Source organism: Tachysurus fulvidraco, chromosome 8 (assembly GCF_022655615.1).
Source record: "Tachysurus fulvidraco isolate hzauxx_2018 chromosome 8, HZAU_PFXX_2.0, whole genome shotgun sequence".
Taxonomy (NCBI): Eukaryota; Metazoa; Chordata; class Actinopteri; order Siluriformes; family Bagridae; genus Tachysurus; species Tachysurus fulvidraco.
Window position 1 is genome coordinate 22,381,158 of NC_062525.1, and position 22,155 is coordinate 22,403,312.

The 22,155-nt window shown below is 40.8% G+C and overlaps 1 long non-coding RNA gene across 6 annotated transcripts in view; it reads left to right on the plus strand.

Moving 5' to 3' along the window:
• The window catches only part of LOC125145384, a 79,488-nt gene that overhangs the window by 22,955 nt on the left and 34,378 nt on the right, over positions 1-22,155 (plus strand). For 2 of the 6 annotated variants that reach the window (XR_007143767.1, XR_007143768.1), the window contains one exon: positions 16,333-16,447. The exons of the other annotated variants lie outside the window; for them this stretch is intronic. This is a non-coding gene — a long non-coding RNA (uncharacterized LOC125145384). The remainder of the gene's footprint in view (positions 1-16,332; positions 16,448-22,155) is intronic. 6 annotated transcript variants of the gene reach the window in all.

Genomic DNA, 22,155 nt, shown 5'->3' on the forward strand with positions numbered 1-22,155 from the left:
TACCTACTGTAGCAGTGCAGCTGCAGACTGGTCACAGAGCTCATACTGACTCCTGAACACCACTGAAATCTACAAGAGTGATTTATTTTAATATTTTATTGTACTTTAGAGTTCAATATACAATACAATAGTTAATAGTTATTCTCTTTGACTGCGATATGAATTGGAAATGAGTTTTCCTCTATAACTCAAACACATGGATCTACTGTATTCTGTATTTCTGAAAATAAAAAGCTCTATGGTTCCAATAAATAGCCCAAATGTTTCTTTACACACACGAATAATGAGCAGAACATTTAAATATGTACAATTGTATTAATAAAGTAAATCTGAGGATGATCATGGAATGTATTTTACAGTTAAACGACTTTGATTTTACAAACACAAATCCTTGATTTTCTTATTCTGATGTACACAATCCCATCAACCCCAAACTCCTACCCAGTGGTGTATTAAGTGATCAAACGTCTACACTTCTGCTCCTGAATCACAGAAAAAAGGTCCTGTGGAGCCTATAAACTGTATATGTATAGTGTATTGCGCAGCTTCTCTGCATGACTCTGCTTAGAAACACACCCTTTTAATTCCCAGAAATCATTGCCACTGAGTTCCTAAAGCCTGGCAGTAGGGAGCTCCTTCACCACCATAGGAATTAATCTGGAGCAATATCTAAAAGATTTTCTCCACTTTTTTGTGCCTTCTTTCTGTTTGTCGTTCATCCCTCAGTTTTTCATTTGATCTCTGTGAGGGTCCGTAAAGCCTGTGAAAACCCACACCGGCTTTGGGATGTTCACGCAAGAGCTACACTTTGTGGCATTTACATTTATTAATTTGGCAGACACTCGGCTCCCTTCCAAGCGAGGCAAGGATTCAGTTCAAAAGTCTTTTTCAGGACTCTCCTGGGAAGGAACTTATAACCTCCTGGTTGTTGACTATGTAAGTCAGTTCAAGTATTTTCACTTACAAATATTTTCTGTAGTTTACAGACATCTCGTGGTCTCGTTTTTATGGTGCCGCCCTAAATTTCTCCCAAAATAGGAACAAATTTTGACAGAAGGTGGAAAAAGGTCATATTTTCACTGTTGTTTTATCTTCACAGCGAACGCTCAGTTGGATTCGACATCCCAAGGTCAGACTTCCACCAGCTGGTCTGTGAGGCCATGTTGTTGCAGATACACTCACCACATGCCCAGTTCAGTGCCCTTTTACAGATTCATGTGAAAAACCTCTTTGCACTGCAAATACACGTAAAATTTTACTGTGGAAAAAAGTAATTCTAAAATCCCGTCCTGTGCTGTAAAAGCAGAGATGTTGTATAGAGCAAGAAGCATGAGAAATGACTGTAGTGAGCCAAATGAAGGCTTCGGTTCTGTGTGTGTTTGGGTAACAATAGCCAAAATACATGAAAGCCAGTATGGACGGCTGTTTGTAATTATTTTTACGTATTTGTGGGAGGTTTTAGGTTAAAACCTGTTATAAAGGAGATATTGCTCTGTCTCCAGAGGTACCTCTATAACCTGTTATTAACCTTCAGTCTCTCCAGGTCTCATTGCTGAGAAGTAAAGTGTAAAGAGTAAATCAAAACTTCTTCTAGCTCCCAGTCTTCATCCTTTAACCCTGCATGTATCGTTAATCGGCATTAGGGTGCGTTTAGAATGACAGACTATATGAGGGAATGAATTTGCCAATCATCATTAATACCATTTCTGGCCATCATAGGGTCCTTTTATGTTGATGCAGCTCGGAAAATTTTACTAGATTTATTTATTAGAATGATATATAATTATTTACTTAGTGAATTTAATTCATACTTCTGTAACAAACAGGAGTGGAGACATCACACACCCTTGCGGATGTGGTAGCTTGGTGGTTAAGGTGTAAGATTGTGAGCTCGATTCCTATGTCCACCAAGCTGCCACTGCTGGGCCCCTAAGCAAGGCCCTCAATTGCTCAGTTGTATAAAAATGTACGTCGCTCTGTATTAGGGTCTCTGCTAAATGCTGTAAATGTAAATGTTGAAGAAGTCAGTGCTTCAGCAACAAGTCTCACTATGCCGATACAGAGAATGGATTGAGGTAATGACCCAGACTGAGCTGAAAGCACCCCCCACTACCCTGAACCATAGTTTCAACTATTCTTTTCCAAAACGCTGGCAAAGACTCTTTCTGGTAGGCTGAGGGCTGTAATTCCCCTTTAATATGTACATTAAACATTTTAGAGTGCCTTACAATGTAGGTTCCCTATGATACTGTGTAGGATATGTGCCCTGCTGGAGGGAGGGAGGGAGGGAGGGAGGGATGGATGGATGGATGATCAGTGGAAAATGAAAATGTGTTAAAGATGAAAGAAGACTCCTGCACAGGCTGAGTGATATAAATTTTTGTGTTACTAAGTCATTATATACAATAAATGAACATTATAACTAATATGTGTAAATGAAGTGAGTAATGAATTGATTAACATTCTGATCAATTTGCTGGCTTTAGATTTGCTACATTAGCCGTGGGATTATTGATCGTTCTCACTGGCCAGTTTAGAAGGCAAAATTCTCTTCAGATCTCAGGGAGGTTTTGAGCTTAGGAAGAATTGCTTGTGCTAATTAGGCTTGGAATAAAATCAACAAGCATTAAATTAATAAATGTTTTGTAGCCTAGTGACAAGACTGGGGACTATGGGTTGTGGTAGACTAATGGGTAAGGTGTTGGACCATCAGTCTGAGGGTTTGAATCCCAGGTCCACCAAGCTGCCATTGCTGGGCCCCTGAGCAAGGCCCTTAACCCACAGTTTACTCTGGTTTCTGTAAACGTAGATGTAATGTCTTCCACTAATAAATGAGCGATGGGGGTTTCATCTGTGCTGCCTCACCAGGCGACTGTTACATTAAGTCAGTGGCTTTTTACCTTTTACCAAGATTTGCCTCTGGTTTTCTTCTGTTCAGTAAGGTGTCTGTTAATAAAACACATTAATGTCAGATAACAGTCCACATTATTAGGAACAGGAAACTGAAGCTATCATGGGCACAGGCTCTCTTAAAGTGGACAGAGGAATACAAAAAAAAAATCACCTTGTCTTCTTTCAGTCTTCAGCTGTCCAGTTTAGATGAGTCTGTGCCCATGAGCTTAGTTTTGTATGTACTGGAACCTGATGTGGTCTTCTGCTGCTCAGGGTTTTGAGATGCTTTCTGCTTTCACCACAGTGATTTATTTGAGTTACTGTAGACTTCCTGTCAGTTCAGACCAGTCTGCTCATTAAGAACACACATGCCTCAGTCAGAGATGACACTTTTCATCAAACCTAGTCAATTATCGACTCTCACTGAAGCCATGTGTTTGCATGGACCCAGACAGATGTATTCAAATCACGCAGTCCAGTGAGTGTAAATATTTGCTCCAGGTTAAAACAGTCTACTGAATTTGCCATAGGATCCCACTGAAGCCATGTTTCACCAAAGCAGAGCATTTACAGGCTTTAAATGAGATTTTGATGCAGACTGAACTGTTCACTGGAAACACTGTGTGTAAAATGAAAACAGTGCAATGTTTCAGTTCAGTATTATTATTATTATTATTATTATTATTATTATTATTATTATTATTATTATTATTATTATTATTATCATCATTTTAAAAAAATATTTCACAAATATTGATGAATACAGACACATTTTGTCCATTTTGTTGCCTCATTTTAATGAAACTTTAACCCTTTGAACAGACGCCACCAGCATTGAACAGAAGCCGTTACATGTGCCTTATTTTATACATCCGAGCAATTGAAGGTTATGAGCAGTGACAGCCTGGTGGACGTGGGAATCAAACAACCTTCTGATTGGTAGTCCAGCACCTAATATGTATCATTTCCCATTACCCAGAAGACGGAGTGGTTATGACTTTGACCCGTTCGTGTTTTCCAGCAGTTCTGATTCCTCGGCTTTCGAGTGTCTGAGTGCAACGAAAGCTCTTGTTTTTTCTTCCTAATATGCTTTAGCATCGTGTTTCTCATCTTCATGCTCCTTTTCACTGTTTGTGCTGAAAGCCACAATGTTTAAAAAATAATCCAGCGCAAAACTTTTCCTATTTCTCAGAAGAAGCAGTGTACAGCCACATAAGGAAGATGCAGCACAGTAAATAAAAAGGTGCTGTACTAAATTTTAGCTCAAGCATCATAATAAAAACCCAGCGACTCCTGAGGAGGAGAGTTCCTCTACTGACATATACCATGGGCTTCCTTGCCATGGTTGCTTTGGCTTGCTAAAACCCATCTGTTCTTTTCAAATATGTATAATAAATAAATATTAAATTGAGTATTCAGAGCTGTTCCATGTTTATCTGAGGCTTTTGCCATTCCATATCATTGACCATGTTGTTGGTGATAATGGATTGACTTGCCAGAGCTGGTTGGATCTCTAACATACAATTACATAGACATTTAGCATGAAAGTGCAATGATTTATGACAGTTTTGGCAGGACAAAAATGATGGGAATGATTCTTACCATGATGGATAAACTGGTGTGGTTAGAGGAGGAGATAAAGAACCATCAGCACCAACACACACACACACACACACACACACACACACACACACACACACACACACACACACACAGAAATATATATTTACAGATAAACCTTTCTTTCCCACAAACCTAACTCTTATACTTTATATTTTGTTACCATGACAATTGCTGTTAAATAAGGAGGAAAAATAAATAAATAAATGGGACTAACTGCATGCTGCGCTTTTCTGTGGAGGGGAGGAGAAAGTGTGAACTTCTGCAGCTCTTGACAATACAAATGTAGCTGCTCCAGGCTGCTGTAGTTGGGAATGTTTGGAATGTCCCTCAGCACCCAAGATGTGTGTGTATACACACACACACACACACACACACACACACACACACACACACACACACACACACACACTCACAGAGAACATCTACTGGATTACTGAACAGACACGGCACTTATCACTTTGCAAAAATCAACAGAATATCATTTCCAGGGGACGGACACACACACACACGCAAGCACGCACACACACACTCACACACTCAGACACAGAGGAACCATCAAGAAAACTGGCACTTTGGCAGCTCCTTGTGTCCACATTGTAGGTTCCCAGCAAAACAAGCATGCCTCAGTCAATTCAGCAACACACACACACACACGCGCACACACACACACACACACACACACACGTCTTGAAACCACTGAACATACCCATAGTTAGTGTTCACCTTTATTATTGTATATTATTTTATTTAACATATCTCGTCTTCCTTGCCATGCCTCTTTGGCAGCGTAGGTACCCGTATGTCATAGTCAGCATGGCTGGAACCGAATCATCTGTTTAGTGAGTGGAGGACGGAGAGGAAGAACGTGAGGCAGCGAGTGTGTCAGAGTTACCACAAAAACAACGTGAACACTGCTCGTGTTTAGCCGCGATGGCCACAGAGCTATCAGAAACCCATAGCAACAGCACACAAACATGGTGGCAGAGGGGAGCGCACGAAAGAAAAATACACACACACATGTTGAGTAGGAATTATGAGTTGTAGCTTGTTTGAATAAGCAGAAGAGCGAGTCCAACTCAAAAGTGGTAAGTGGCGAGGCAGGATGATTAGTTATTGTGGGAGAAGCAACTGAATAGTCTCAAGAGAGTGAAATAGAAACAAGAGAATACAAGATGGAGAAGAGATGAAGAGAATGAGGGAGGGGGAAAAGAGAGCAAGAAAGAGGCTGAACACAGTTTGGCAGCTTGTTCAGTCGCTAGTCTCAGCTCTCGTAAACCGCTCCTTAAGTATCTCAATATGTCCAGCATGTCACTGGGCAGCAGTAGTAATGTGTTCCCTGGTGCCCTGAAATTAGTGTGTGTCTTTGTGTGTGTCTTTGTGTGTGTCTGTGTGTGTGTCTGTGTGTGTGTGTCTGTCTGCCTGTCTTTGTGTGTGTCTGTTAGTGTGTGTTTGTGTCATTGTGTGTGTGTCTTTTTGTCTGTGTGTCTTTTGTGCGTGTGCGTGTCTTTTTGTATATGCATGTGTCTATGTCTGTGTGTGTGTTTGTGTCTGTGTGTCTGTGTGTCTGTGTGTGTCTTTGTGTGTGTCTTTGTGCGTGTGAGACTTGTGCTATGTGTCTTTGTGAGAGTGTGTCTTTGTAAGTATGTTTGTGTGTGTCTGTGTGTCTGCGCTTGTCTGTGTATCTTTTTGTCTTCGTGTGTGTATGCGTGTGTGTCTCTTTGTGTCTGGATGTCTGATGTCTGTGTGAGTGTGTGTGGCTTTGTGTCTCTGTGTGTGTGTCTGTGAGTGTGTCTATGTGTCTATGTGAGTGTGGGTCTGTGTGTGTGTGTTTGTGTGTCTTTGTGTCTGTGTGTGTGTGTGTGTGTGTGCGTGTGTGTGTCTTTGTGTCTGTCAGTGTGCGTCTCTGTGTCTATGTGAGTGTCTGTGTGTGTCTTTGTGTCTGTGAGTGTGTTTCTGTGTGTGTGTGTCTTTGTGTCTATGTGAGTGTGTGTGTGTGTGTGTGTGTGTGTGTGTCGCTGTGTGTGTGTTGGACAGAGCAGGATTTATCTGTTGGAGTTCTTGGCATGTGCTTCAGTTTAACCCTTCAGTCCCACAGCAGCTTTCTGCTTATGTCTATACTTGTACGTTGACTTGTTGAGTAGCTCAGTGTCAATCTGGACTTTACAGAAGGTGGAAAGAGACCATCAGAAAGCAAACAATTCCATCTTCAGTTTTCAAAGATGTTTCATGTACAGGCATGAAAGCATGGTGTTAAAACCCTTTTGTGTTTAATCTTATTATAATCTGCATTTAATCACTTAAGTGACAGTGTCTTACAAGCTTCTGTTGATCTTTCCCAGTATCCTGCTGTGGAAATAAAAGCTACAGGACCTTAGTGAAACCCTCAACACTGTACATGCTGTATTTGTTAAAAAAAATGCTTTAATACGAACACCTAATACCGTGTGATACCATGAAATGCATGTATTTAATACAGAAGAGGTACAGCGGCATCTTACTACAGAAGCAGTACCACATTGTTGTGTGAGGGAAGCTGACCTGAGAACAGTTGTATCTGTGAATGTGGGGCAGTGAAGCAGAGAGTGCAGAGTCACTCAGGGCAACTGCCAGGCACAAGGGCACTTCAGTTCTGTCAGCACTTTAAATGTACAGTATATGAGCGCACACACACACACACACACACACACACACACACACAGTACAACATGTACAGTACTGTAGGCTTGTGTAAGGAATACCATCTGAAGAGAGAGAGAGAGAGAGAGAGAGGGGGGGAGGGAGCGAGGGGAGAGAGAGAGGGAGAGAGGAGAGAGTTAAAGAAAGAGAGGAGAGAGAAAGAAAGAGAGATAGGAGGGAGTGAGAGAGGGAGAGAGAGAGAGAGAGAGAGAGAGAGAGAAGCACAGAATAGAGAGAGAATTTTCTAACTTTTGAAGGGTTTTGTATGACATTGGATTAGATTTATAAAGAGCTCCTTTTTCTGTCAGTAGTAAACACTTACAGCTAAAATATGTCTTTTATTCACCACCGCTTGCCCGTCTTGAGCAGGTCCTGCTATCCTGCATTCTAACAAGTTCTTCCATTCTCACACGTGTCATGAAATTGTCTGGGAGGTGGAACTGGAGAATGGATTGCACGTCAGGCCAAAGAATTTGTTTCTGCTCGAGTCTTTATGTTGGCACTTACAGCTTGGCATCAATGCCCGTCTCCTCTTCAGCGCTCTGAAGCACGTCGAGTGAAACCTCGCCTCAAGCAGGCAGCTGAAGAACCTTTCACAGTGTTCCATCAAACAGGAACAAAAAAAGGAGTTGAAGTTGAAACCAGAGGAAATGTAAATATCTTGCAAAGGTAGTACAAGAAATCTATGATATTTCATTCAGATCTCAAGCCGAGTTAAAAAAACAACAAAAAAATAAATAAAATCCAGCAAAAGCACAAGGTTCTACTGTGTCTTCTGACTAGACATTCAAGGACTCTACAGCTCTGCACAGCACTTGTGTTACACTTAAATGAGTCTCTGATGAGGTGGGATTCAGGCTTGTTTAAGTCCCAGATTACAGAAGTACAGTCTGTCAATTCTTTGAAATATTTTTTCCTTCTTGTCTTTCAAAATATTCTTTAATATCCATCTACACCTCACGGACATTACTGAAAAAGAGTGGAGGGTTAAACCGCCTAAGGCCTCTTACAGGATACATCTCAGATCAGATCAGGCCTCAAAGGAGGAATGTGTAAAGAAGAAGGAAATAAACGTCATGGATTCCAGCTTTCCCCACATTATGAAGTAACAGTAACTTAAGTATCTTGTACATTTATATTCATTTGTCACGTTGCAGAAGTTACTTCGTGATCCAAAGAGTCAGTTTAAGTTACTCCACAGTCAACAGTCTGTCACCAGACATACAGAATCAATGGCCCTGCATCATCACAGCAGAGATTCTCTGGAGATTACCTCGTTTACACCATTTTTGGTTCATCCAGAGAATTACTGCTGTTCTGATTTAAGGGAACTGTTCTAGGAAAATAATCAGCGCCGGGACGGTGTACAGTGGAACAGTGTCAATGTGAAGGACCCTGAACTATGCTAACCATGTCACTAGGGTTTGTTGATTTGTCCACATGCCTGTTGTGCAGTTTGTTGTGCACTATATTCAGTAGAAATGTTATACACATATGTAAAACATTAATATATACCTGCTATTTGCCTCGAAGCTGGAACGACTAAAACAGCTGGTGTTGGAGAAAATGAAGGAATTAATGATTCACCTTCTGACGAATGACATTCAGGATTTTAACAGCACTGTGGTGTAACAGCGTTTAATTTCTGGAGCGTTTGTGAGAAACGTGTTCTGTATTGATGAAACTGTCTGTAGATGTTTCTGTGTTTGAGGTTCCGTTAAATGTTCCTGCTGCTAAACCCTGCTTGTAATCCTCACGTTCACCGTTCACATACTTCAGCATCTTCACCTCCTAGCTGGTGCTCGTGCTAGCTTTGAGGCTGTGCTGCTCCAATATACTGTATCTAGCACGTCAGCTTCTTGATCATTGTTTAGTTTCATGTTCATAAGGCAACATATTCTACTTTGTTACCAGCTGGATAAATCACAGCAGTCATGGATTCTTCAACAGCAAATTATCCACAGTAGTTTTTCACAAATCCAGGCTGTTATTTTGCTCTCGCAGTAATGGGGTTTGCCTTGATTGGAAGTGTTACTTTGGCTTCACACAAACTCGCACTCGTGTCCGCTCGCACATTAGTGTGTGTTCGCCGCATCACAAGTGATCTTAACGCTCTTTACTCGGTTTGAGATCGGCCGATCGAACACGTCACAACCCACACTATGCAAAGTTTCCTCTGTTGCAATGAAAAAAAAAATGAAAAGATCCAGCAGAACACATGGACGTTTACTTCAGTGAATGCAGAGCTATTAATCTGGCTGCTCATTGATCATTGTGTTGGAAAGAGAACGGACACAGTGTCACAGCTCGTAAAGGCAGTCTCACCCATTTAGTTAGCTCTTAATTAGCAGCGGGGTTCCTCAACCCTGGAACACTAGCTGCAACTGGAGCGTGAGAGGCTTTAAAAAGGAGAAAAAAAGAAAGAAAAGAAAGAGGAAAAAAAAACTTCTGCCACTTGGCTTCTTATAAGTTGTTTAAAATGGGTTCTGTAATGTTCCAGTGGTTTTGTTCTTGCTTTACTGCTTAAAAAGCTGGCCGGCTTTGCGGAAGCATGGTGCACGTTTTGTTCCTGCTGCAGGAAAGCGTACACAAACATACACACACACACACACACGCGCGTGCACACACACACACACACACACACACACACACTCTGCCTCCTTTCTCCAACTGCGTCCACAGTTCAGTCCGTCGTTTATCATTTAAGAGATTCTGAGGTGCTGGAAATGAACACAAACCTCTTCTGATCCTGATCGTTGGTGATGAGGTACTGCAAGTCTACATACACATTACGCTCTCAAGGTGTCTGTTCAATTCAAATTCAGTTTATTTGTATCGCTGAGATGATATGAGGAAGAAACCTTGAGAGGAACCCATCGACATTTCAGTGACACTGGACAGGAAACGATGTCACATTACACAAACAAGTTTAATGCAAATATTGTGACCATTCAGTTTGGACATGAGATGCTGCCCTGTAACAGGAGGGAGGAGGAGTAACTGCTGATTTACACACACACAGACACACACACAGACACACACACACACACACACACACACACACACAACTATCCACACACATCCGGCGGTCATTTCAGCACGTCCTTGTGGTAGATAACTAATGTAAGTAGAGGAGACAGTACAGAACATGTGGCACTGTGTCCCTGACCGAATAAGTGAACTGATGTCATGTCACAAATCACATTCTCATACACTAGTATAGAGTCAAACATCTCCTGGCAGCTAAGAACAGGAATTTCAGCCCAGGATGAATGAGCTGCATTCCACAGTTCCTGTGAACGTTTGGGTTTTTCGTCAGAAACTTTTTTAATGTCAACCCACAAGTTTTTAATGGGCTTGAGGTCTTTTTGTCCGAAACCAAGATGTTGTTCAGATAATAGGGCTGTGCGATACGGCTGAAAACTGTATCACGATATCAGTGTTTCATATCGGTCGATATCGATAATTATTGATATTTTTATGACCCATTTAAAATAAGGACCAGGAGAAAAATATATTACATTTAAACATTTTTATTTTAAGCTTAACCTTCCTCTGATCATAATCCCCTCGGTTATTAAGACAGAAATGTCAACAACCAGGAAAACTCAAATAATTATAATGTAAACATGAGTCTAAAGTCACAAAGAACACTTAACTATTATCTCTTAACATTTAAGGTGCAAAATGAAAGGAAAGTAAGAAATGCTTCATAAAGTGTAATAAAATAGTGCAAAGTGTTAAATATAAACAGAGAAACCTGAGAATTTAGTGCAAGTTTAGTGTAAGGAAGCACTGGTGACTACGGTCAGACTTATAATATCTAAAAATCTGCCATACCAGCACGAGACAACGATATGGCAAAACCAAACGTGATATTGTTACATGATTGGCTGTTAGTGTGTCACTCCCTACGTTGCTAGGTTACCAGAGTGCCTTTGTTAATGCAACCAAACTTGCATGTTTTCTTCCGACGAAGAATAAAAAATATCGAACGTTTTATTGTACACATTATTTATTGTTATCGATCACGTGTCTATTACGATACATATCGTTATCATTTTATCGCCCAGCCCTATCAGATACTTCTGTGTTTTGCGTCGTTGTCTTATTGAAACACTTATTTCAGGGGCATTTCCTCTTCACTACATTGCAACACAATCTCTTTAGGTATTATGATATATTCAAACTCATCCCTGATCACTGGTATACGATAACTAGGCACAACACTGCGGTAGGAAAAGCATCGTGCCACCATGCTTTAGTGACTTCATGGTGTACTGTGACTTTAATGCAGTACCTTGAGGTCACCTGACATTCTGTCGATGACCACTAGATGATGATGGTGTAAAATGACCTGCAGGAAGCTGATAACTTGGCTTCAGTCAAACATCCTCTTACTGTAACTGTACTTACAGGTCATTTTACATCATCTTTAACCTTCAAGGAGGTGTTGACTTTCTGAACCTTTGGCATTCTGACTATTTGTCTATCCGATGTAACAGTAGCTGCACGTTTTAGGATTCGTTGCCATTTTAAAGCATTTGAGATCATTTACGCTTCGTCACTTCTCTGTCTCTCTCCAGTCAACTTTTTAATCAAATCAAGTTGTTCCTCAGAACAACGTTTAGAACGCCTCATTTTACTTAGCAATTCAGAAGGCAGAATATTTTATAACGACTTGTAGAACATTTGCTTCCCATCTTCTGTAATAAAGTCCAATTAATGACTGTTTTTCCACAGAATGAAGGAGTTCTTTCTAGGAGTGCCTTCTAGTCCACACCGTATTTATCAGACTCCAGCGACTACGTGAACAATGCCGCTGACGTGCACACACACGTGGTGACAATGGGGTGTATTATTTGTGTCTGTGGCAACTGCAGTGGCTGAGTTGCTTTACTGGAAGTTTTAGTGCACAGAAAGCATTTAGATGCCTCTGTCACTTCACCTAGTCGACATCTTACTGCTTACAGCTCAATGTTGGGGGCTTTTTACACCTGGTCACTTCATGCGTTTCCTGTGATCCGATAGCTATCCGATGGTAAAAAGACCAGGTCTAAATGCCCTCCGAAACGTTTTCGAGATGGATATAAATCTGATGGTTCAAACCCCTTCAGGAGGTGGTCTGGGATGCGTTTCAGATTAACTGGACAGGTGTAAATGAATGTGGTTGTTCAAGCCATATACGTCAGCGCTATAGTCCTCCCAAACGGAAGTACGTCACTCGCAGGTGATTTTTCACCCAGGTGTCTCGTTGGGTCTTAAAATGCACTGCTGCTGCCAGCCAAAATGCAGCAAACAGTAAACGCTGTTTTTTGTAGCATAAACGTTTTCTTTTTGATTGCATTCTGAAAACCGTATACACCAAAGTGTGTTCCATTTCAATTACCCCAGAAATGAGGTAAAATATGTTTGCATTTTGGGCGGGAGTAGAAAGATCGGATTGATATACGATTCGCCAAGACGCATTTATGTGGCTTAATGTAAATGGAACAGTTTTAACAGATAACAGTTTATCGGATCAGAGAAAACACATGAAGTGACCAGGTGTAAAAAGGCCCTAAGATTTGTGGGTGTCACTTATTATAAAATTTTGAAAATACACATGGATGGAAATGTTTTGTTTGGTTTGGGCTACGAAATCATTTACACTCTGCTTTACTAGAAGGTTGACAGAAAAGGCCAATAATTGTTGCCGTGTTGTCTGATTATCTTTAGGAAGTGGGTTAACATGAGCATTACAACACATTCTAAATATTAAATAAAACACAACACTTGAACTGTTGGAAGGAAGTTTGATTTAGTTAATGCTTATACTATCAGCACATGAAACCCTTTGACTGTTCTAGAGTTATTAAGAACATTCTCGTCACTGGGTCGAACATACGCGAGGGTGTAAAGTCAGCCCTAAACTGCACTTTAACAGTAGTTTGTTTTTAGTGTGGTGTAGAATTTAGGTTGTACTGCTGGCACATACTGTAAGGTACGTTTTGAGTGTTCATGAATCAAACACAATGCCACGTGTTTCACCAGCCAGTCCGAACGATCCGGCGTAAGCAGGAAATACGTCCATGATCAGGACCCTACTGTAGGACATGCAGTCATTCAATCAGCAACTCACTTAGCAGCAGCACAATGTATATGTAAATCTGCAGATGTAGGTGACCACTGGTGTCAAACAAGCTTATTTGCATTACGGTCGTCTTCCTGTCAGCCTGAAAGCAGCTGGAACGTCTCCTCTGATCTCCCTCATCAACCTGGATGCCACCTGATTGGCTGATTAGATAATTGAACGTGTATTAAGAACAGATGTTCCTAATAAATTGGCCTGAAGAAATTCTAACATTATTTGAAATGTATCCGGTGATGCCACATGCTCCTATGTGTTGTTCTAAACAGTGTATTTCAGTGAAGTGTCCAGCGATCATAAACCCCCAAAAATACACACATAAAGAAACCATTATTCTCCCACAAAGGAAAAGAAGATCAATTCCATTAATAGTCAGTAAACATGCACTTGGAACAGAATTACCAAGTAGTTTTGTTTACGACAGATGTTGCTCCTACCAGGGGAAAGTTACACGTGTTTACTGTAACTAATACTACCTTAAAACTGTGTTACTTGTAGTAACTCTTCATTTTTATAGTCATACACCATAAACCGGGGCGTAACGGTGACTTGTGTTCAGACAGAGCTGCGAGGGAGCTTACAGTGTGTTCACGACGCAACCGGCTGCACTCCGTTAAGGAAAGTCCAAAAATATATCTTTTTTATTTCCTAGAAATATTTAGCTTCTTAAGAAGCAGAAAAACGTTTCAAATCGTGTCTCAGTTGCACAGAACGTCCGAGTGACTGGAGACACTTGCCGAAGAAGCTGGTGTGTTATTTACGTCCCCAGTTTATAGCACACCTGTTATCAGGAGATCACAGGACTATTCCAGGCATAATATACAGTTCAAGTTATTTTCTGTAAAAGTGTGACTGTGAAAGTGTCCAGAAAACCTGCAGGAGATGTCAGTACATGTACCAGCAAATTCTCCATCCAAAGCTACACAGTTTTTTGTCTTTATAGTATATTACTGGTGTTACTGTAGCTACTCTTTCTTTTAAACATCTAATTACATTTTTCTACAATTTTCTTTGTACTGTATATTAAACATTAGGAGTTTAAGTAAAGTTGTTTCGCTCCCACATCAGCGTGCTTTCTCTCTCACTGCAGCTGGTGTCAATAGTTAGGGCAAATTTAGTGAATTCCTTATGGTCTAAAAGTAAATGAAAAAGTTTCCTATAAAATCTTCTTCTTTTCTTGTTTATAAAGCGCAGAGGAAACTGCCTTCAGTCTGTTTGCACCCGGGGCATTATGGCAGTGATTTGCACCAATCATCTTTAAGCATAATTCTTATTGACGTCAGCTACTAATGGTGTTATTATGATGAACTGTTTGGCACGAAAAAAAAGGGACGCAGAAGAAAACAGCTGGGAGTGTAGCGGTCCGTGCCAAGGGAAAAGTTGGGCAGTTTTTAAACCTCTTTGTTTTTTTTTTTGTTTTTTTGAAGAGAAGTAGTATTTCAGCGTGCGATGCCAGGCTTGGTGTTCTCCATGTTTCCTGCTTGATTTTCTGTCAGCTCTTTTTCCAAGGACTTTGGGATGCAGAGAAAGCAGACTAAATATGTGTGACTTTTAGCAGCCGCCATATTCACCTTAATAAGCTAATGTCCAGCCAGTCTGACAAATCACGTGCAGCCGCTCGGCACTAGCAATGTTCTTAGGACTCCGAGGGGACGCGAAGCTTCTGGATTCACACCAGCACTTAACTGTCCTTTTGATTTCTTTCAAAACAACTTCCTTGTGTTTTATTTTTGGTTTGTGTGCTGAATGATATGGATGTTTGATCATTTTTAGCTAGATCATCATCTAGCTGCGAGCTGACGTTATACACTACGACCGGTTTCAGTTGGATCGCACAACTGTGCTGCTGTCATCGCAGGCCTGATAAATAAGCAGGTGTTTTTTTTAGCAAACATGACCAATTCAAAAGTGTAAAACTTTCTCGCAGAAAGTCTTTTTTGTCAGCTTTGCTCTCCCCAGTCTGACTCCATGCTACATGATGTACATGTGCTGAACATAAAGCTGTTAGAGTAAAGGGTCAGTAATCCATTCTCATTATGTTCTCATGGTATTTGTGACCTTTACAAGGCAGGACAAATGGCACACTTCCTGGTTGTGTAAGTGTGCACAACACTTATGTTTGTTGAAGAACCTGTTGATTTTGTTACACCACTCAGTCTTTTGGGGGTAAGAAGTCTCCATCAGTGAGGCAGATCCTGATGGGGGAATATTTTCCCACTCTTTCTCACAAAAACATTTTAGATCCATCAAACGCTAAGAGCATCTCCAGTGTACAGCCCACTTCAGGTTTTCATTCAAGGTCATTACTCATAGACATCTGAAGGTTTTACACTAATTTCGAGCGACATTTGTAGCTATTCGCGATTCCCTCCAACCTTGATCAGCTCTGGCTAAAGCAAAGCAGCTCTAAAATATGATGCTGCCGCCAGCTCCATCACGGTTGTGGTGTTCTTTTGGTGATGTTATCACTTTTTTCTTTTTAGAAAACAGAACTTTTGTAATTGCCCTCATCAGACCATAAAATATTTCTCCACAAAATATATATATATATATATATATATATATATATATATATATATATATATACACACGTATATACACATATATACATATATATGTGTGTATATATATATATACGTATGTATGTGTGTGTGTATATATATATATATATATATATATATATATATATATATATATATATATATATATATATATAATCTATCTATCTATCTATCTATCTATCTATCTATCTATCTATTTTGAGAGAGGGATCCTGTGTATCTGCTCTACCCCAGACATGCAGAATATGAGTGATTGTTGTCACATGTAGAGAGTAATCAGTTCTCAGTCATTCCTGCAATCCTTTCTGTACCGTTGCTGTACGTCTTCTGGCTGCCTCGCTAGTAAGACTTTATCTTGTCCTTTTATCAATTTTGGAGGGATGTCCTGTTCTTGGTGATGTCACTGTGCTGCTCCATTTTCTCTGATTGTTTATGATCTTGCCTTTACAGTGTTTACAGACACGGCATGTCCTGATCAATATCTTTCAACAAGTGAGATACCCTGCATGCTCTGCAAGGTCTTTGTAGAAACCAAGAGGATGAGAGAGAAGTTCTACAGAAACAGGTGATTTTTATTTGGGGTTTAATCAGAATCAGCTCACTGATGACAGCTGGATGTGATTGGTTCATCCTGGACATGGCCACATCTCCAATTATGGCAAACATTCCCTATTTTCCCCCACATTTGTTGTTGTTATTATTTATTTATTTATTTGTTTGTTTGTTTGTTTGTTTGTTTGTTTGTTAGTTAGTTATTTTATTATTTAATTTTTTATTTAAAAAAATAATCCTCTTGAGGAAAGAAAAACTTCTTATTTATTTCCCCACAATACAAAACCCTGCCATATTAATAGGGAAGGTTTTTTATTGTTACAATAGATAGACTTATCTCTCTCTGGGACTTTGGTCACACTGAGTTGGCAACTCAAACCTGATTTAAGATCAAACAAAGATTACAAACAGTAGTTCAGTACTATAAGGCGAAACTAAAATGCTAATCAATCATCTTAATCCCAGTGAGTCAAGAAAGAGGGACTGAAAGATTGCTAGTGGAGCGTTTGGGAATTCTCCAAAAGACAAAGCTTGATCTACTGAACCCACACCAAACACATAGTCAAGCCCCAGCCTGTTTGCCTGCTTCTTGGCAAAACTTCACTGTAAATAAAAGTGAGTTACTAAACCTCAGATACACTGTACATACCGGTACATACACAATAAACATTCATTTCATAAGCCTGCTCTTGGGAAACGTCGGTGCCACATGGGATGCGGTTTTAAATGCCATTCAGTGGTGATTTTGCAAAGATCCACATCAGCAGTTTACCAGCTTTCACCTTCACTGACTCAGCAGCTCAAAACGTACTGATCCGTAATAAAAAATCTATCTACAGTAACATATATAAGCCCTTTCTGACTAGACTGTTCTTGTAAAAGAAGTAAAAGTGCATGTATTCATTTTGGCAAGTGTTTCTAGTTGAAGTCACCGAGAGAGAAGACGGTGTAATTAAAGCACTGGATGGTGATCTGGCAGTCATTTCATATGAACCTGATACCTTCCCATCGTTCACTCCGAGCTTCAACCACATAGGGACCACCGCATCTTCCGCATGAAAACTGAAACGGAGAAGAAATAATCAGGCAAAATGGCAAACAGAGAAGCCAGTAGACGAGGCACAATAGTCACGGGCAGAACAAGCTGTTAGGGTTTTAGTGCCATGCAAAACTAAATGTGGAAGTAGTTTTGGTGAAAATGAAAACAGTTTGCATATTAGTGGTTAGAGTCGTTAGTTGTGTCATTATTTACTCACTGGCTTCGTGCTTCCCAGCATCACGCTGCCTTCAGCAAACTGAATCTCAGGAGAAAAACATGTTCGGTGAATCGATTTGCACTCAGCTTGGAATCATAGTTCAAATAATTAACTGCATCAGGCTGCATCTGTTTTCAGTCCCCGGTGTCTATAATGAAGTTTATCTGTCTCTCCTGACTATTTCTGCAGTTTACTCGCAGTTCTGCACACACACACACACACACACAGACACACACACACACACACACACACACACACACACACACACACACACACACACACACGGACACACACACGGACACACACACGGACACACACCCGGACACACACCCGGACACACACACCCGGACACACACACCCGGACACACACACCCGGACACACACACCCGGACACACACACCCGGACACACACACCCGGACGCATACACACACACGCATACACACACACGCATACACATTCAAATGCGCACACATGCGCGCGCACACACAGGAGGCGCAGTAGCTGTCCCGTGGCCTGGGTCACTCATGCTCCTGTTTTCAATTCTCCCTCTTTTTCCTGTTCCTTTCCCTCCATCCTCCTGCCATTGTTCCATCATTACTGTCCCACCCATTCCCATCTTCCCAGCATCTCGTGCTGTCATATAATTGTACCCCCGGTGAGACGCCCTGGCAGACGTATGGACACGCGTTTTTCATTTTTGGCTTCACGTGCTGCAGACTGATGATGATTACTATTGATGACTTGCTGCTATTTATATTGCAGGCTGCGTCTGTAACGTGGCTAACCTGTTGGCATCGCTCACTTAAGGCCTGTTTTAATCCCGTTGCATAAAATAAGCACTATGACTGTGCAGTCTGAGCAGAAGGATTAGATTACGACGGCTAGATTACTATTTGGAGTTCAGTGTTTTTACTCGCCTTGCCGTGCCTCTTATATAAATGTTCACCTTTTCCTGATTCCTGCAGCTCCTCTTACTTACAGTTCGTTACTCACAGCTCCATAATGATGCCCTGGAGTGTCTTCACCATACGTTATGGCTTTATTATTTACTGGAATCATTGTAAATATACTTTGTGTGGTTTTCTTTTTTTTTTTTATTCCTTTTACCAATTTTTTTCCTTGAATTTTGTGTCATGGAATACTTATTACTCTAAAACACCATAAAAACAGTCACCTGCTACTTAATGCCTTTGCCTTTCTCAAAGCCAGTGGAAAGAAGGTTTTTCCACTTCTGTTTTCTCTCGCCGAGTTACTTGTGTCTTTTCAGTAGGAAAAGCCCGAGCCACCACGCCCTCGCACCTCATCGATACTGACGTCTGTTCTGCTCCTTCAGATACATGGTGAAAGCTGGATGGAGTTTTGTTACTATACTGTTATTGTGTGGAAAATGAATGAAATTAGAGCTGAGGCCGAGACAGAGCTGCTTTAGAGAGGAAATGTAGTTTCTGGGTTTAGAGGGAGAAAAGAGAAAGGTGAGGAAAAAATGCAGACGGGGTCGGACGTCCATATGTGTGTGTGTATGTGTGTGAGTGTGTGTGTGTGTGCGCGTGTGCACGTCCATGTGTGTGTGCGTGCGCGTGTGTGTGCGCATGTCTGTGTGTATGTGTTTGTATGTGCGTGTGTGTGTGTATGTGTGTGTGTGTGTGTGTGTGTGTGTGTATGTGCATGTGTCCACACGTGTGTGTGTGTACGTGTGTGTGTGTGTGAGTGTGTGTATGTGTGCGCACGTCTGTGTGTGTGTGTGTGTGCGCACATCCGTGTGTGTGTGTGTATGTGTGCGCACGTCCGTGTGTGTGTGTATATGTGTGCATGTGTATGTGTGTGCACATCTGTGTGTATGTGTGTGTGTGTACTGTATGTGTGTACTCATCCGTGTGTGTGTATGTGTGTGTGTGTGTGTGTGTGTGTGTGTGTGTACTGTATGTGTACGCACATCCATGTGTGTGTGTGTGTGTGTGTGTGTGTGTGTGTGTGTGTGTGTGTGTGTGTGTGTGGACAATATTTTACCTGGACTATTTTCAGGTCTTTGCCTTGTGTGTACTTTGTAGTAAAGTCTAAGTGGAAGATCTCAGACCTCCTGTAAGACTGGAGGTTTGGTTTATTGACAGAATCCTGGTGATATTTAGTGACATGTGGTAAATGCAGACCGAGAGCGAGACTTTGTCGTTTTAATCATTCAAAATTTTCTATGAGCAAGAATTCATTTCATTCCTTAATGAGTTGATTTCTTTTGCCACTTTATCCCTAAACTTAACAAACCTAATGGCTACTAAGCTAATCGCTAATTAACTATCTGGCCTGCAATGCTTTGCTAATTAAGTAGCTAATCTTTGAACTGTAGTTCTAACAAAGCTGCTCATTTCCCTTTTTCTTCCAAATAAGGCACCAGACTTGGATTAGATTATTAATATATTTTGTTTCTGAATCAAGTTATTTCTGCTCCCACTTCACCTCTACAATATCTAGCACACTAGCATTAGCTGTGCTACAATCTGCTAATTAGCACTCGGTCCCCTTCGGATACACTGACAGACGAGTGTGAGCTCTTTCTTGGCTGAAAAATATTGCATGGACAAAATTCTGGAGGAAAAAGAGTTCAAAGAGAAAATGGTGTGATTTTACGGAGGAAGAAGACAGACATCTGTCTTTATAACTAGTTTTATACAGATTTTTTTTAAAAAAAAGATCACAAGAAAGAAAAGTAAGAAAAATCATCGCTTCATGCTTTTGTGGAGCTTTTTAATGGCTGTCGGCAAAAGTGCTTGATTTTTTTTTGTGTGCTTTTTTTATTATTATTAAAATTATTCAAAATCACTTCCTTTTCTAGCTGTAATCATGTTCGATGGGTGAATAGAAGATTATATAACTGAGTGATGTACTACAAAAATTCAAAATAGAGACAAAGGAAGAAAAAAAGAAAAGTAGGACCTACTTTTGGTTTGAATTGTCCCTGCTAACGACCTCTTTGGCCTAACAAACAAACAAACAAATAAATAAAGAGCTCTCATTCTCTAGTGTTACACATTTGTAAAATACCCGTGTGTGTTACAGAAGTGCAGTGTATTCATGCACACGAGACTTCCACCTAATTTCAGAGGTTAAAGCATGTTGTTGTATGAAGCTAATTAACCTTTGTGATATTTAAATGATGAAATAAAAGGCTTTTTCTTTTCCACATGATCATTGGTTGAAGCAGTTTAGGCCTTGATTAGTTATCCTGCATTGTTTGTTAAAAAAGAAAGGAGGCATTGATAAAGGAGGTCATGGTGGTTTATCTTTTTTTAAGTGGACCTCCCAAGAGTCATTACTCCAAACACTGATCTTTTGTAAATCCTCCCTTCTGTTCTGTATCATGTAAAAGTAAGTGGGATTTGAGGAAGTGCTCGAGCTCTAGCACAGTGGAACGTGAAAGATTGAAACAAGCAGGAGGAAAGACGGCGAGCTGCTGATTAGGAAATGGTCCGGGATCGTAACTGCTGAGAGCCTTGGCTTCCAAACCAGGTTTAGACGCCAGCGGTAAACAAAAGGTCCTGGCAAAACAATTTGGTGCATTATAATGGGAGCAGGAGTGATGAAAATGGCAGCTCAGACACCACAAGAGAGGCTTTGACAGGAGTGGGTGTAGGGGAGGATGCTGCTGATGAGAATCACTTGCACTGCGGTGGAGTTTTGGACAGATTTTTTTTTCCACTTTACTCCTACGTCTGTCTGTCTGTGTGTGTGTGTGTGTGTGTGTGTGTGTGTGTGTGTGTGTGTGTGTGTGTCTCTCTCTCTCTCTCTCTCTCTCTCTCTCTCTCTTTGTGTCTCACTTTCTCTTCATTCTTTGTACAGCCATGTGCAGTAATGAATCTTCTGCTCAGACACATGCTGACTGAGAGCTCAGATGAGCTGCTGCCAGTGAAATTATGTAACATGACATGATGAGTGTGAGAGCATGTGTGTCTGTGAGTGTGTGTGTGTGCGTGTGTATGTAGGTGTGTTTGTGTGTGTGTGTATGTATGTAGGTATGTGTTTGTACTGTATGTGTGTGTGCACGCATGTGCGTGCGTGTATGTGTGTGTATGTATGTAGGAATGTGTTTATGTACTGTGTGTGTGTGTGTGTGTATGTTTTTATGTATGTGTGTGCATGTGTGAGTGTGTGTATGTAAGTGTGTTTGTATGTGCGTGCGTGCGTGTGTGTGTATGTGTGCGTGTGTTTATGTATGTAGGAATGTGTTTGTGTGTATGTGTGCGTATGTGTGCGTGTGCGCATGCATGTGTGTGTTTTTATGTATGTAGGTGTGTGTGTATGTGTTTGTGTGTGCATGGGTGAGAGTGTGTGTATGTATGTAGGTGTGTGTGTATGTGTTTGTATGTGTGTGTGTGCGCATTTGTGTACATACACACAAACATACATAAACACATACGTACATAAGCATGTATGTTTGTGTGTATGTGTTTATGTATGTTTGTGTGTATGTGT